Below are 14498 nucleotides of genomic sequence, written 5' to 3' on the forward strand. Positions count from 1 at the left end.
CCGTTAAAGGCTTAGCGGAGTCTGGTTATCATGCTTTCAACTATACAGGTTTATGGGGAAGGAAACTCTGTGGTCCCGATTATTCTACTTTTATTTGCACAGTCTTATGTGTGTTTCCCAGTGCATCTCCCCAGCGTGGTTTTTTTTTTTCTTTGCAGTAGCAATTAACTTAATAAACCACCTCCTCAGTGTTCCGCATGCAGATTAACCACTTCAGACAATGCCGGATAAGCATGGCGCTTTGCATCCCTGCCCCTTCTGAGAGAGGCTGCTTTTTCTGCCAGGCAGAACAATGGGGGTTGTTTTAACGGCAGAATCCTAGTAATTAGCAAGAAGAGGCCCCCCCTCAGGTATCCGCTGAGAAAGGTCCCCTAATTTGACCCTGTTTCACACAGTCCAATTTTCAATAAAATGAGACCCTCCAGCACCGCCCCTCAGGAGCTCTCCTGGGAGTCGCAATGCCTACATCTTCCTGGGGCTCATTCAGTCAAGAGTGTCCCTTCTGATCTCTGCATCGAGCGCCAGCAGACCCCCTTCCCGCCTAGTATTTACCCAGGGACAGTTCTGTGACCCCGGCCTCCATGCCCCTTGGCAACATCAGTCAAGTGCAGGGCTGTCTTCGTCCTCCGGTTGGGACTGCCCTTATTATTTTTGATGATCTCCTTGAACCTGCTTCTCTTTCCTACAGTCAGTGGAAGCCCAAAGCCGTGTGCAATGGTTTATTCATTATTTACTTATTTATTTATTGAACAGCGCTTCCATTGCACATACATTTTTACCAGAAGTAGAAAGAACACGCAGACTAGCTCCTCACCCTTCAAAGTCCTCCCCTGCAGTTCTTTCCCTGTGGATCCCAAATCATCCAAATACACCGTAATATTTTCCCCCAGGCGCCTTGGGTTCTAGGTTTAGTTTTTGTCCCCAGATGTCTCAGCTCCATGTTTGATATCCTGGCAGCTCAGGACCATGACAGATGGGACAGTCACAATTCTTCCTTCAGGCAAAATTCTCTGCCCATGAACCATGAAGTCTTCCGTTCTTGCGCCCAGGAGGTGTGGGTCTCACTGGACAGCCGTCTATCCCTTACCCCTCAGCGAGAGCTGCTTGGTGCCAGCCCTGCTCACTCAGACCTCGGAGTCCCTGGGTCTTGGCACCAAGAAGCACACAGAGATTCAGGGCTGGCTGTTGATGGGTCCGTCACGCTGCCCAGAACAGGGTGGCTTTCCAGGTGAGCAGGCAGGTAGCGTCTTGGGCACAGAGGAACATGTCTACATCCTGTCCTCCCCTGCTCTGCCCCAGCATCAGCTGCTAGAGCACACTCATCATACCAGGGAGGGCTGAGCACATTTGCATTGACATCTGTGCCTGGCCCCTATGTTCTTAAAAGACACACAGGTGAACCCCACAGAGTTAGAAACAGGAAATAAGGCTGCCCAAAGTAACCAAAATATCTCCTCCTGGGCTTTGCACAAGACAAGCAACCCAGTGTGGTGACATGGTGTATCTCGTGTTTTCCACGCTGCTGTCATTCAACAAGTTATTTATTAGTAAAAGGAAATCATTATTATTACTATTGTTTTATGGTACTGGACATTAAACCCAAGGATGTTTTACCATGGAGCCACATCCCGGTACCTTTAGTTTTATTTTGAGACAGGGTCTCACCAAGTTGCTGAGGCTGGCCTTAAATTTGTGATCCTCTGGCCTCAGCCTTCTGAGTCCCTGGGATTACAGGTGTGTACCATTGTGTCTGGCTGGATTATTTCTTAATAAATGCAGTACAGATGTGGGAAAGCTAGCTGGTGCAGTGGCACACTGCACTGTAGTCCCAGCTATTTGGGAGGCTAAGGCAGGAGGTCAATTGAGGCCTGGAGGTCAAGGCCAACCCAGGTAACAGCAAGATCCCATCTCTAAAAACACATAAACAAGCCAGGCGTGGTGCCAAAGGCCTGTAATCCCAGTGACTCTGGAGTCTGAGGCAGGAGCATGGCAAGTTTGAGGCCAGCCTCAGCAACTTAGTTAGAACCTACTCAAAATAAAAAAAAAGGAAATGGGCTGAGGATGAGGCTCTGAGGCAGAGCACCCCTGGTTCCAATCCCTAGTACCAAAAAATAACTCAATTAATTCATTTCAAACAATCTTTCAAACACAGGGCCCATGGATCTAAAGGAGATAAACGGTATCTTGGTAGGCTAGGTTGGAAAAGACTAATCTGATACAAACTTTCACTTGGTGCTGGCGGCCCCCACCCAGCCCACGCTGCAGATTTTGGTAACGGATGCCGGCTGGAGAGATCAGAAAGGATCCATCCTCTCTCCCTTGCCTGAAACTTTGGGCTCTCCCTGAGCCCCTCCCTCAACAATGTCCACGCCACAGGCAACCCCAGACCCCGCTAAACCAGAGGGGCAAAGCCCAGCTCTGCCAGCCTAGCCATGGGCCCATGACCACCCTCTGAGTTCCTTCCCTAAGGGTGGTCAGTTCCTCCTAACTGCCCGTGGCCTCTCCAACTCTCAGACTCAACGCCCCTCCCTCCTGCTGCGTGGAAACTGCCCTGGTGTGGTGGCCACCCACCCCCTACTATCTATCCAATTCCAGTCCTCTCACCATTGTGCATTTTTGGTTATTCATTCTTGGAAATTCTCTCCCTCCTTGTCTTCCCACCACATCCTCTCCTAACTCTCCCACCACCCCTTCCCTTGGGTGGTTACCTCGTCTTCCAGCCCCTTAAACACCACGAGTCTTCAGAGTTCCGCAGCCTTGGCCCTGGCCACCTCTGCTCTAAGCTTCTCCCTGGATGACCCTCGGCTCCTGTGGTCAGACCTGCACCTTCGTGGAGATGGTGCTCAGAGTTGCATGCCTTGCTCGGGCCCACGCCACACTCCGCTGTCTCAGGCCATCTTCATGAGAAGATTCTGCATGAGTCAGCTTTCACTACGGTCACAAATACCTGAGATAATCAGCTTATAAACAGAAAAGGTTTTTATTGGGGCTCACAGTTTCCGAGGTTTCAGTCCATGGTGGGTTGACCCGGTTGCTTTTGGGTGTGTGGCAAGGAGCACATCACGGGGAGCGGTGGGTGCAGTGCAGGAAGCTGCTCACCTCATGGTGAATGGGAAGTTAAGAGAGAGGGGAGAGACCAGGCGCCCAAGCCCTTCAAAAGCATGGCCTCAGTGACCTAAAGTCTCCCACTAGGCCCGGCCTCCTGAAGGCTCCACCACCGCCTGTCCCCTAGCCAAGCTCAGGGCCAAACCTCCAATACCAGGCACGATCCATCCCTGAGACCTGGGTCTCCCCAGTGTCAGTGATTCTTTTCTTCCCCTAAATGATAGGAAACCTGTGGGCCTCACGTTCCTTGTACCCCAGCAGTGTGAGTTGTGATACGATGCTCTGGGTGGAACACAAGCACATAGTGGGCTTCCCCTGTGTGCTTGGAAAGGTTCTCAGCCCCCTCTCTTCCTGGGGCTCCAGGTTGTCGGGACAGTTCCGCTGCCCTGGCACCAGTGTGATGCTTCCTTTTTGGTAAAGGAACATCCTCCACGTTTCTCCCAGGACCTGCTTCCTTTTTGGTAAAGGAACATCCTCCACGTTTCTCCCAGGACCAGGTAGAAAGGACAGTGACCTGAGAACTGCTTCATAAGCCCGTGTGAGCATGCACTCTTTGGGGAAGGGCCGCCCAGCTTGCTGCTGGCATTACCCGGGGAATGCCTGTCCTCGCACCACACACCACAGGCTGAACTCAGCCTCCGCACACAGCCCACTTCCTCTTCCCAATATCTGTCACTCAGGCCCCAAACCCGAAGCACCATGCGATGCCACCTCTAATCCTGCCGATTTTACATCCTGCCGATTTTCTCCAGCTTTCTCTTCCTCTCCGCTCTGGTCCAAGTCTCTATCACCTCTGCCTGAACCTCGGCCTCCTACTAGCCCCAGAGTTTGTACCTGACAGGTGTGCACATAGTTGCTCTGTGTCAGACCCTCCAGGGACTCCCAGAAGCTCACTCCACACCCAGACCACCCACCCTGCCCTGCCTCAGCCGCCAGCCTCAGCCTGTGCTGCCTCCACACTGTTACTGGAGGTTGAGAGTCAAATGTGGCATGATCCTGGTCCTCGGGTGTCATGCCTAAGATTAGGACAGTTACTTCAGCACAGGAACAGAAGTAAGGCAGGGAGGTAATCAGGACGTTTGTAAAATGACCAGGTTTGGTTTGTTGTGAAGGGAGTGCAGCTTGCCTTGTGCTGAACCCAGGAGTGGCAGGTGGCCACGCCTCTTGGGACCTGCCCTTGGGCAGCTGTTCAGGACCTGGGAAAGTCACGCCAATGCTGTGTGAAAACTGAGGCGTGCTCCTCCGAACTTGGGTCAGCGTGCCCTTTCCGGCCTGGCCCTCAGAGCAGCTTAGGATCATGCTGTGGGCCCATAAACCTGCAGGAGAGCGCCGGGCCTCTTCCTGGAATGTGGGAAACACTGAGGGTACATTCTATGGCTCCAAGTAGACTCTCCACCTTCCTAAGATGGGTTTTTATTCATGGCCTCTCCCCACAAGCGGGGAACATTTATGTCCTTATGGTGTCTTACAATGGGCATTGAGTCCGTGGGTCAGCTGGGTCAGGGGCCCTTTACGGCAGCCCCCTTTCTCCTCTCCCCTCTTCATTCCTACTCCCCTCTGGCTGACAATACCACACCCTCCTGGCAACTGAGGCACCAACAGCTTCCCGCCCTGGACTCTCTCCTTGTGCCATCTTAGCTCAGGTGTCCATTTCTCCAGGAAACCTCCAAGAGCCCAGGCTCAGCTCCCGGTCCCCCCACCCCAGGCCCCATCCCACCCCACGCTCATCTGAAGCTGTTTCCTTGTCTATCTGTTTAGGCCCTTGACAAGACAGAAGGCGCCTCAAATGTGAGGCACTGGCAAGAGCACCTTTCACAGCACTCTCCACGACAGGACACCGACTCAGTGGATGAAGCTCAAGAAAAATGTCCTGGCTGTGAAGGCCAAAGGTAGAGCCGGCTTTGGACGGGGTTCGATGCCGGAGCCCCAGCAAAATCACCAGGACTGGCTGCTGTCTGGCCCCTAGTTTAGCTCCTCCAACCTCCTTCCCAGGTAGCCTCTCCCTCACATGCTCTCAGCTCCCACCCAGCAGGGAAGAGGTCTAGTCTGTCCGGAGTTCAACTAGGAATAACAAACAGTCCTGTTGGCCTTGACTGACCTGACTCTGATCAGACACCCATCCCAAAACTGGCCCTCGATGCTGGGAGGTGAGATGTGTTGGCTGAAACTGGAAGTTTGTTGGAACCACATAATGAAAATAATAATAATGTCTAATTGCTAGTTATCTGAAAGTAGGAGGTAGGTTCTTAAGCAAAATGTGGGGGGACTATTATCATAAGAAGAGTGGGGCTGAGCCACAAAGTCTCCACTGCCGGCCCCGCGCAGGGCCTGACTCCTGCTTCAGCATCAAAACATACCTGTTGAACCAAAATGAGGCAAACAGCAAGGCTGCCGTAGAGGCAGGTCCCCAGGAGCCCACTGACACCGGCTGGGACTTCTGAGCTCGACCTCACTTCTGGAAACTCATCCTTGCCTGCCGATGTCAAGTAAATAGTTTGCTGGAAGCCCCAGGTCCCCAGCAGTTAGGGTAGATACCACTGAAGAGGAAACAAGGACCAGGGGGAGGCAGCCAGTCCCCCTCCCAGCCCCCAGCAACAACTCCTTCAAGGCCACCTGGATTTTATGAACAATAGTTACTCAATCTTAAACTGAAATGAAGAATACACTGGGAAAAAATGTTATCAGTTTTATCAAAATAACCCTACATTAATTACTGGTTAAATACCAGCTTTGAAAGCTTATACTTTATTAAATGAAATCCAGGATACAGAAACAACAGATCAGATCTGTTGATTTTGAGAGTAGAAGACATTATTTTAAAAACTGTCCCGGCATGGTGGCACATGCCTGCCATCCCAGCATCTCAGGAGGCTAAGGAAAGAGAATCCTGAATTCAAGGCCAACCTCAGCATTTTATGAAGACCCTGTCTCAAAATAAAAAGAGTCAGGCATATAGCTCAGTGGAAAAGTGCCCCTGGTTCAATCCCCAATACCAATAATAGGAATGATAATACACTGAAAGGGTACATATTAATCCACTGATATATTAATAATTTTATAATAGATGGCTTTAAACATATGCTATCATAAAAATGCAGCCAGAAGCATTTTTTTTTTGGTTGTAGATGGACACAATATCTTTATTTTATTTATTTATATGTGGTGCTGTGGATTGAACCCAGGGCCTCACACGTGCTAGGCAAGTGCACCAGCACTGAGCCACAACCCCAGTCCCAGCCTGAAACATCTTAAAAGTTCAAAATGGGAACACGATGTGATTCTTTACGAGTGGGTGATGACCTATTTGGTTCGGCATTCCAAGCACTTCTGCTTCAAGCAGGGAATCCTACCCGACTCTCTGGTAACATACTCCTGGCAGGGCCATGGCTGAACCCTGAACATTCTCTTTGGAGGGCCATCCCCCCCACTCCTTACCCAGTGCCTAGTTGAGGACTTCCTTTAATGCGCTGGGACGAGGACTCTGTCTTTTTTTTTTTTTTTTTTTTTGAGAGAGAGAGAGAATTTTTAATATTTATTTTTTAGTTCTCGGCGGACACAACATCTTTTGTTGGTATGTGGTGCTGAGGATCGAACCCGGGCCGCACGCATGCCAGGCGAGCGCGCTACCGCTTGAGCCACATCCCCAGCCCATGTCTCTGCCTTTGAGCCAGGGAAGATGAATGACGGAGTTAGACTAGGACTGTGTCCTCTCCTTCCTTATTTGAATCTCTCTCTGAATAGTCATATAATGGATCTGTATTGCTGTAAAATCCTGTGAAATGGTGGGTGGGTGTCTATAAGTCCCTGTAAATCACAAGAGGTCCTTCACTTGATTAAGGGGCTGCAGAGACGCTCTGAAGAAAGCCTGCCCAGCCCCCCCGGGGCTCAGGAGGCTGAAGGCAACTGGCAGAAATAGGTATGACTTCAAAGTGACCAGGGGACATTGGCTTTCCCCTGAATGGCCAGAGCATCATCAAATTATATTTACTCCTTGTGGGGAGAAGCCAGAAGCAAAGATTGGAATGGGAATTTGGAGACTGTCAAGAATGCAAAGGACTGTGAGGACTTGCTAAGTGCTCATGGACTCAGTCTATCCTCTGGCATTTTACTGAGTCAGTTGGCCGGCACCAAGCACTGGGAAACCAGGTAACTGGAACAGCCCCTGCCCTCCAGGGTCTCACAAACTGTGTGGGAGGAGAAGTGGACAGCCCAGTAATGACCGTGAGATAAAAGTACTATTAGTCACGTAAGCTAGCAGGGCCAGCTCCGTGCACCTGCGGGTGTGGGGCCTGAGCCATCCCACAGAGGCACCCACATAGAAGGATCTCCTGACTGGATGGATGCTCTGCGCGTGAGTGTCGCCACCCTTCCAATTCTTCCATTTGTTCCACAAAGGTTTATCGAGTGCCTACTATGTGCGGGGCTCTCCTCTAGGCATGGGGACAGCCAAGCCCCAAATCTGCTAGGTAATAGCCAATAGCTAAGTAAAGTATACCCATGTCAGAGGGAGCGGGTGCCATAGAGGAAAAGGAGGCTGAGCCACCTACTCACTCACTTGTGAAGTCTACAAATGCCAAGTGACCACCCACTGTGTGCCACCACCTTTACAGGCAGTTTGTCTTGTTTAGCAGTACTGAGGACTGAACCCAGGGGCACTGTACCACTGAACTGCAGCCCCTGTCCTTTTTATTTTATATTTTGAGACAGGGTCTCACTAAGTTGCCCAGGCTGGCCTCAAACTTGAGATCCTCCTGTCTCAGCCTCCTGAGAAGGTGGCATTGTGGTGTGCACCATTAGGCCCAGCTATGTGCTGGCTAATTTTGCGTCTCATCGTGGCTTGGCTAGAGTACAGTACACAATCGTTTGGTAATATGTCAGTCTAGGTTTTGCAGTGAGGTATTTTTCAGAATTTTTAAGATGTAATTAATGTTTCAATCAGTGGACTCTTAGTAAAAGAGATCACTCTCCAGGCAATGGTTTTGGATGTCATATTCAGCTCATCCAATGAGTCAAAAGCCTCAAAAGAAAGAAGACTGAGGTCCCCCAAGAAAGAAGGAATTCTGCCACCACACGACCTTTGGACTCAGGACACCAGACATCAGCTCTTCCCTGGGGCTCTGGCCTGCCAGCACGCTCTGAAACATGCCAGCCCCATGGTCATCTAAGCCAATTCCTTAAATTCTCCTTCACTCTCCCTCCCCGACTAATACAGCAGGACGAGGTGCAGTCACTGGCTCGGCCATCCTCCCTGGTTCCAAATAATGGCTAGGTCTAGATGCAGAGGAGGGGACCCAGTGAGCCCAGGACGCTGCACCTGCCCGTGCCAACTGTCTGTACACGGGTACCTTCTCTTTCTCCTCTTTCCAGAGCTCCCTGTGTAAGATCCCCTCCCCCTGAGCCTTGCTAAAGTCTGCTGGGGTACGTGGTGTGGAAGGCGCTCACTCCCTCTCTGGCTGTTACTGTGCTGGTCTGAGTGGGACCCCAGGATGCAGGCACTCTATGGCAGATCAGGCCCTTAAATCAAGCCCAGCAAAACCTGCTAATCACCCCCATGTAAGACGTGCACCCGGCCGTGTGCAGTGTTCACAGAAACACTACAAAGGGACCATGGCCTGCCAGGTGGTAGAGGATGTCATCGCAGCCACTGGAGCAATGCACATAACAAGGTCTCTTAGTGATAAGTACCGGATTCTCCAAAGAGAATCTTGCTGAAATGTCAGACTCTGACTTTTTTTTTTTTTTTTTTTTTTTTTGTACTTCGAAACACGTGTCGCTGCTGCAGGACTGTGCCGTCCTCTGGGAACGAACACAGGCCCATTGTTTGCGCTGCCAATTAGGAACCATGCTTGACCCTAACACACAAAGGCCCAGTTGTGCCCAGCCGCACAGGGGACGGTGTAGGATCTCTCCGCGCAGGTCTTCAGACACAGAGACCTTGGTGAGCCACTGGCGGGGTTCGGCAAAGCCCTTTTCTCCTGCTCTCTGAGCTGCTGATAGCGGTACCATTCTTAAGGCCAGTTCCGGTGGCATCGCTCTGCCACAGCGGCCATGTCAGGATGGATGTTCAAGGCACACCCACTTCCCTGGGGTGTGCTGTCCCTGAGGTCTAGTGGTGTCTCCTCCAACAGAGCTCGAGAAGGAAGTGGGATTTTGAAGGAGCAGCAGGGAAACTAGCCTGCCGGGGCCATATGTCATGCTTGTGACCAACAGGATTCTATTGCTGGCCCAAGGCCTGCCACAGAGGGGACATGTGTCCTCCAAGGCTCAGGGCTCAGGGACCCCAGAAGAGAGCTCTGCTCCATGGCAGAGGCCCCCAAAGGTAACAGCGGAACTGCTTTCTTTTGACTTCTCTGAAGAAAGCTGATTCACTCATTCTGTCTGCATTGAAAAATGGGACTAATAATGATAAGATTTTCCCAAATAGATGGCAGCATTATTCAGAAAGGAAACCTGCTCCTCAGGGGTAAATTTCAGTTATTAAATGGTGGGGAGAAGGCAAGGGGAGACGTTCTCCTGAACATGTTTGTGGTGTAACGGTGATGACCACCTCATGCTGTTCCTGCCACGGTCACCAGCACCACGGCCTGAAACCCATCCTCTCAAGAAGTCGGTGTGATGGCAAACATTGCAATCCCAGCTGCTTGGAAATTTGAAGCAGAAGGATCACAAGTTCTAGGCCGGCCTGGACGATTTAGCGAGACCCTTTCTCAAAACTAAGTTAACAAAAGGGCTCGGGATGCAGCTCAGTGGTCGAGCGTCTTGCCTAGCATGGGGAGGACCCTGGGTGCCACCCAAAGTATGACAACAAATAAATAAATAAATAAGTAAAGTTACTTTAATACATGAAAAAATTGAATGTAAAAATGTGTCTTACTCCTAGGCTAAACATGTTTCTCTTTTCCTCCCAGAATATTCAAAACAACCTGGAACAGGAGCAAAACTGTGTTTTTTGTTGTGGTTGTTGTTTGGTTGGTTGGTTTTGTTTGGTACTGGAGATGGAACCCAGAGACACTCAACCACTGCACCTCATCTCCAGCTTTTTTTATTTCTTATTTTGAGACAGGGTCTCACTCAGTGGCTTAGGCCTCACTAAGTTACTGAGGATGACCTCAAACTTGTGATCCTCCTGCCTCAGCCTTCTGAGTTGCTGGGATTACAGGTGTGCGCCACCACACCCCACCGTATCTATGATTTTGAAAACCTTGCCAAGGCCCGAGTCTGAAAGGGAGTGCTCTTCAGTGTTCACATAGGCCTAGGCCTCTCCCGGATGAGGACAAGGTAACATTGTTCTTCTTTCCATATTTTTGACATTATTTCATAAAGAGTGGGTGTAGTATTTTATAGCTGGGAAGAATAAAATAAACAAAAATCAACAAACAAGCGGTTGCCACGGTGAGAAGAAAGTGGGGAGACTTCATTATCTAGCCACTCCCTTGTCCCAGTGTCACATTATACTCATGGTCTGACAACTGGCGCTGGGAACCCTGCCCGGGCTACTTGAGATGAACGTCCAGGATCTTTGGTCAACTCCAGACCTCACCAGATGCCAAACTGAGAGGTCTGGCAACCTCTGAAGGTCACCCGGTCTGGGATTTTTCTTCCCTTGCTTTTCTGGCTGTAGCTCTGCATGTGTGTGCACTGGAAAGTACACATTTTGGTGGCTGAGGATCAACATGGGGGGCACCCTGCAAGGAGCAAGTTTACGGAGACCATAACATGGTCTCCTTGAAAGAAGATGGGCCCATTCTGTTCTTCTCCAAGACGCCTGACCCTGTAAATGAGACAGATTTCAGTGGCAATTCCCAGAGTTCAGCTTTCCAAGACAGAAGCCATGCACCAAAGACCACATAGGTCACCTCCCTGTGGATCTGGGGTCAGAGCCTGTCCCCTGGAAGGGAGCACACATTCACGTCCCCAGAGATTGACACAGACCGGGACTGGCTCCAGGTAAGTCGCCCTCATTCCCAGTGCATCAACTGGTTCAAGTTTGGGGCCGCTGTGCTTACCCAGTGGATTTATGTCTTTGGTCCTGCATTTCTAATTATTCACCTTGTTAGTTTTAGCCAGAATTGCAGCCAAGTGTCTGAATTATGTCTATTCTCCCAAACTGCCAAGTGGAATCTGCTTTTATTAACTGAACTGGCCTCTCCATCATTAATACATGAACCCCTGAGCCTAGAATGCTGATCCCTGCCTGTTCCTCTGACACGTGCCCCCTCTTCAGGTTTAGTGCCTCCCTGATGAAGCTTCCCCCACACCCTGGGCAGAGGTGAGCCAGTAACATCTGGCATAGGGAATACTATTTGTTGAGCACCGTTATGCACCGCACACTGGAGAATCCAACCGGCAGCCAGTTAGACATGGCTCTCTCATGTGGAATCAGCTGGACACTCCATACTACAGCCATGACAGGCATGGGAAAACCCGTGGGAATGCAGCTCCCCTGCCGGACCACAGCAGAGCTAACTGCCACACACCTGGGTGGCAAAGACAGGAACTATCTTGGTTAAAAGTGGGTTGAGGCCCCCTTGGGGGACTGTAGGAAGAGAAGTGTGTGCTTTCTTTAATCTGATATTCCTAAGGAAGAACTATCATCAGAATGTGCACCAAGCCTCCGACTGCTACTCCCGGAACCAATATCCACCAGGACGCCTCATCAGGAGTCACCATGATCGCCCAACATTCTGTCCTTCATTTAGTGGCCAAGGCCAGTTCTCTCTAAAACGCCTCCAATTCTTTGACCACAGCTATCACCCTATGTCTGCATTGCCAACATCTGTCTTTCCTCCCTTCAACAAATACTTATTCAATACCTACTGTATACATGCCAGATAGTGTGCCAGTGGTGGGCTAGAACATCAGTCAGAAGGGCAAGGGTGTGGCACAGACCAGCGGGAAAGAGGCAGTACCCAAGGCTGATACCAAAATGAAATTGAGAGAGTGGGTAGAATCAATGAATAGATGGATGAACGAAGGATCAGCTCTTTACACTACCATATGATCCTGTCCATAGTTTGGAAACCAGCCCCTGTCCAGACACCCCACTCTCTACCTGAACTTTAAGCGGTTTCCTACTGTGCGCTGGGTTAGGTTCTGTCTTCCTGGCTGCCTCTCTTCTGTTCTTCTTCTGACTTTCTTCCCCGTACGCTGGGGATTGAACGCAGGGCTTCATGCATGCTAGGTAAGTGCTCTGCCACTGAGCCGCCCCAGCCCGGCCTGGTGGCTCTCCTTGCTCTGGTGCCAACCTACCTTTCTAGCTTTATTTCCTTCTAACCCTCTAAGGAGAGCCCGTGGATTATGCCAACTATTGCTATGTGTGTTTATTTTACCTGTCTAGAAAATTCACCCCTAAATCTGATACTGCAACTGTATCCATGGGAGGGAGGGAAGGGGCGAAGGCTAGTGGGAGTACAAGAGCCAGTCGGAAGCCCTGATGTTAGAAGAGAAAAATCAAGAAGGAAGAGAATAAGAATTTTATTTACAAACACAAAGGGAAATTGCAGAAGGACTTGAAAGTGATTGCCTTTGGGGTTACAGATCAAGATCAAAGGGGCAGAGGGGTGTGTGGTGCACACCTGTGATTTCAGCCACTCAGGAGGCTGAAAGGCCAGCCTCAGCAACTTAGGGAGGCTGTAAGCAACCTAGCGAGACACTGTCTCAAAGTAAAGTGCTTAAGTACCCCTGGATTCAACCCCTGGTACTAAAAACAGAGCAAGGAGTAGGGCATGAGACTGTGTTTGTTTGTTTTAAGACTAATAGTGTGTCCTTGCCTGTTTGTGGGGAGCGGGGGTGTTACTCGGAATGGAACCCAGGGTGCTTAACCACTGAGCCACATCCCCAGCCCTTTTTACATTTTATTTAGAGAGAGGGTTTCGCTAAGTTGCTAAGGCTGGCTTTGAATTCATGACCCTCCTGCCTCAGCCTCCTGAGTCGCTGGGATCACAGGCATTCGCCACTGTGCCTGGCTTGCAACTGCCTTTTAAAACCACATACCTAGATTACTTTTTTTTAAAATATAAACAAACTTTATTTGTTTATTTTATCTCAATAAAGCTAACAAAATGCAGATATGATGGATCCCAAAATTTATGCTTGTTTTAGGTGGATTGAAATTGTTTTAATCATAAATTAAAAAATAAGTAGTATCTATTTTGGGGGTGCGGGGAATTGAACCCAACACCTCAAGCATGCTCTGCCACTGAGCCACACCTTATCCCCTTAAAATTGTTTTTAATACGTACAATGCAACAAGATAAAGATTTCAACAAGAAGTAACGAACACTCACTGAGGAGATGTGTATGAAGTGCATGCACCTGGCATGTAAGAGGCAGAGAATAAAAGGCCAGCATCACTTTGGGGTTTCATTTATGAGCCTTGCCATGAAGCAGACGCAGAGAAAGGGATGCCGAGCTTCCCCACATTTCATCGTGTCGTGAGCCCTGCCACACCCAGCTTTCTAGTTTCCTTTCCTTCAGTGACTCCTCTGCAACATCATTCCCTCTGTGGCATATGCGTTATCCTAGGATGACCTTTCTTTTGGATCCCCCAAAGTTTTTCTATTGTGGGTTAGGGTAGTAGCAGCTGCTATAACAAATGGACCCTAAGCTCTCAATGGTGTCACCTGAGGCAAGTACATTTTCCCCTCATCCTGAGTTCCTGGACTGGAGACCATTTTCCTTCCCTTGACAGCTTAGGAGCATGGGCCCTTTCCTTTCTTTGTCTTTTCCTTGTTCCTTTCTTTCTTTTTTAGTGGTGGTAGGGATAAAACACAGGGCCTTGCACACATTAAGCTTGCACCCTACCGCTGAGTCACACTCCAGCCCAACTCTCTTGCTCCTCCGGCTCTTCCATCCCCTGGGCCGTCTGCATGAGGGGAAAGAGCCAGAAGAGAAGGCCCAACCCCAGTGGCCTTCGTGTAGGTGTGAACCCCACCACCTCTGCCCATGCTGCATTGTCCAGCTAGAGAAGGGGTCTCTGGGAAATATTCCTGGATGGACAGCCTCTTTCAGTGAAAACTCAACTCTGTGGAGAGCAATAGAGACTCCGGAGGAGACATCGTGCCCCGCTCACTGCAGGGCCATGCCCCACGGTTGATTTGTGCAGCCTGCTTCATTTCTACCTCCCAAACAGGAGCCCTCTGCATTCCCAGCCTCAGACCACCATCATCTTCCCCGCTCCGCGCTCTGTACTGAGGGGACGTATTCCATCCGTGTAAATACTGTGGGCTTTTCCAGGCACAAATGCAGCTCCTCTTTGAAGACGTCTCCGCTTCTAGAGCCAGCCAGCCACTGACTCAACACAGAAACTGAATTTCTGAGTCGTGGAGTCTGAGAGTTGGATGGTCCCTTAACGATATGGCTCAATCCCATTGGTGTAAGGGAAATAGGCTCAG

The sequence above is a fragment of the Spermophilus citellus genome, assembly GCF_964194105.1.
Source record: "Spermophilus citellus genome assembly, chromosome: 17".
In the NCBI taxonomy this organism is placed as follows: domain Eukaryota; kingdom Metazoa; phylum Chordata; class Mammalia; order Rodentia; family Sciuridae; genus Spermophilus; species Spermophilus citellus.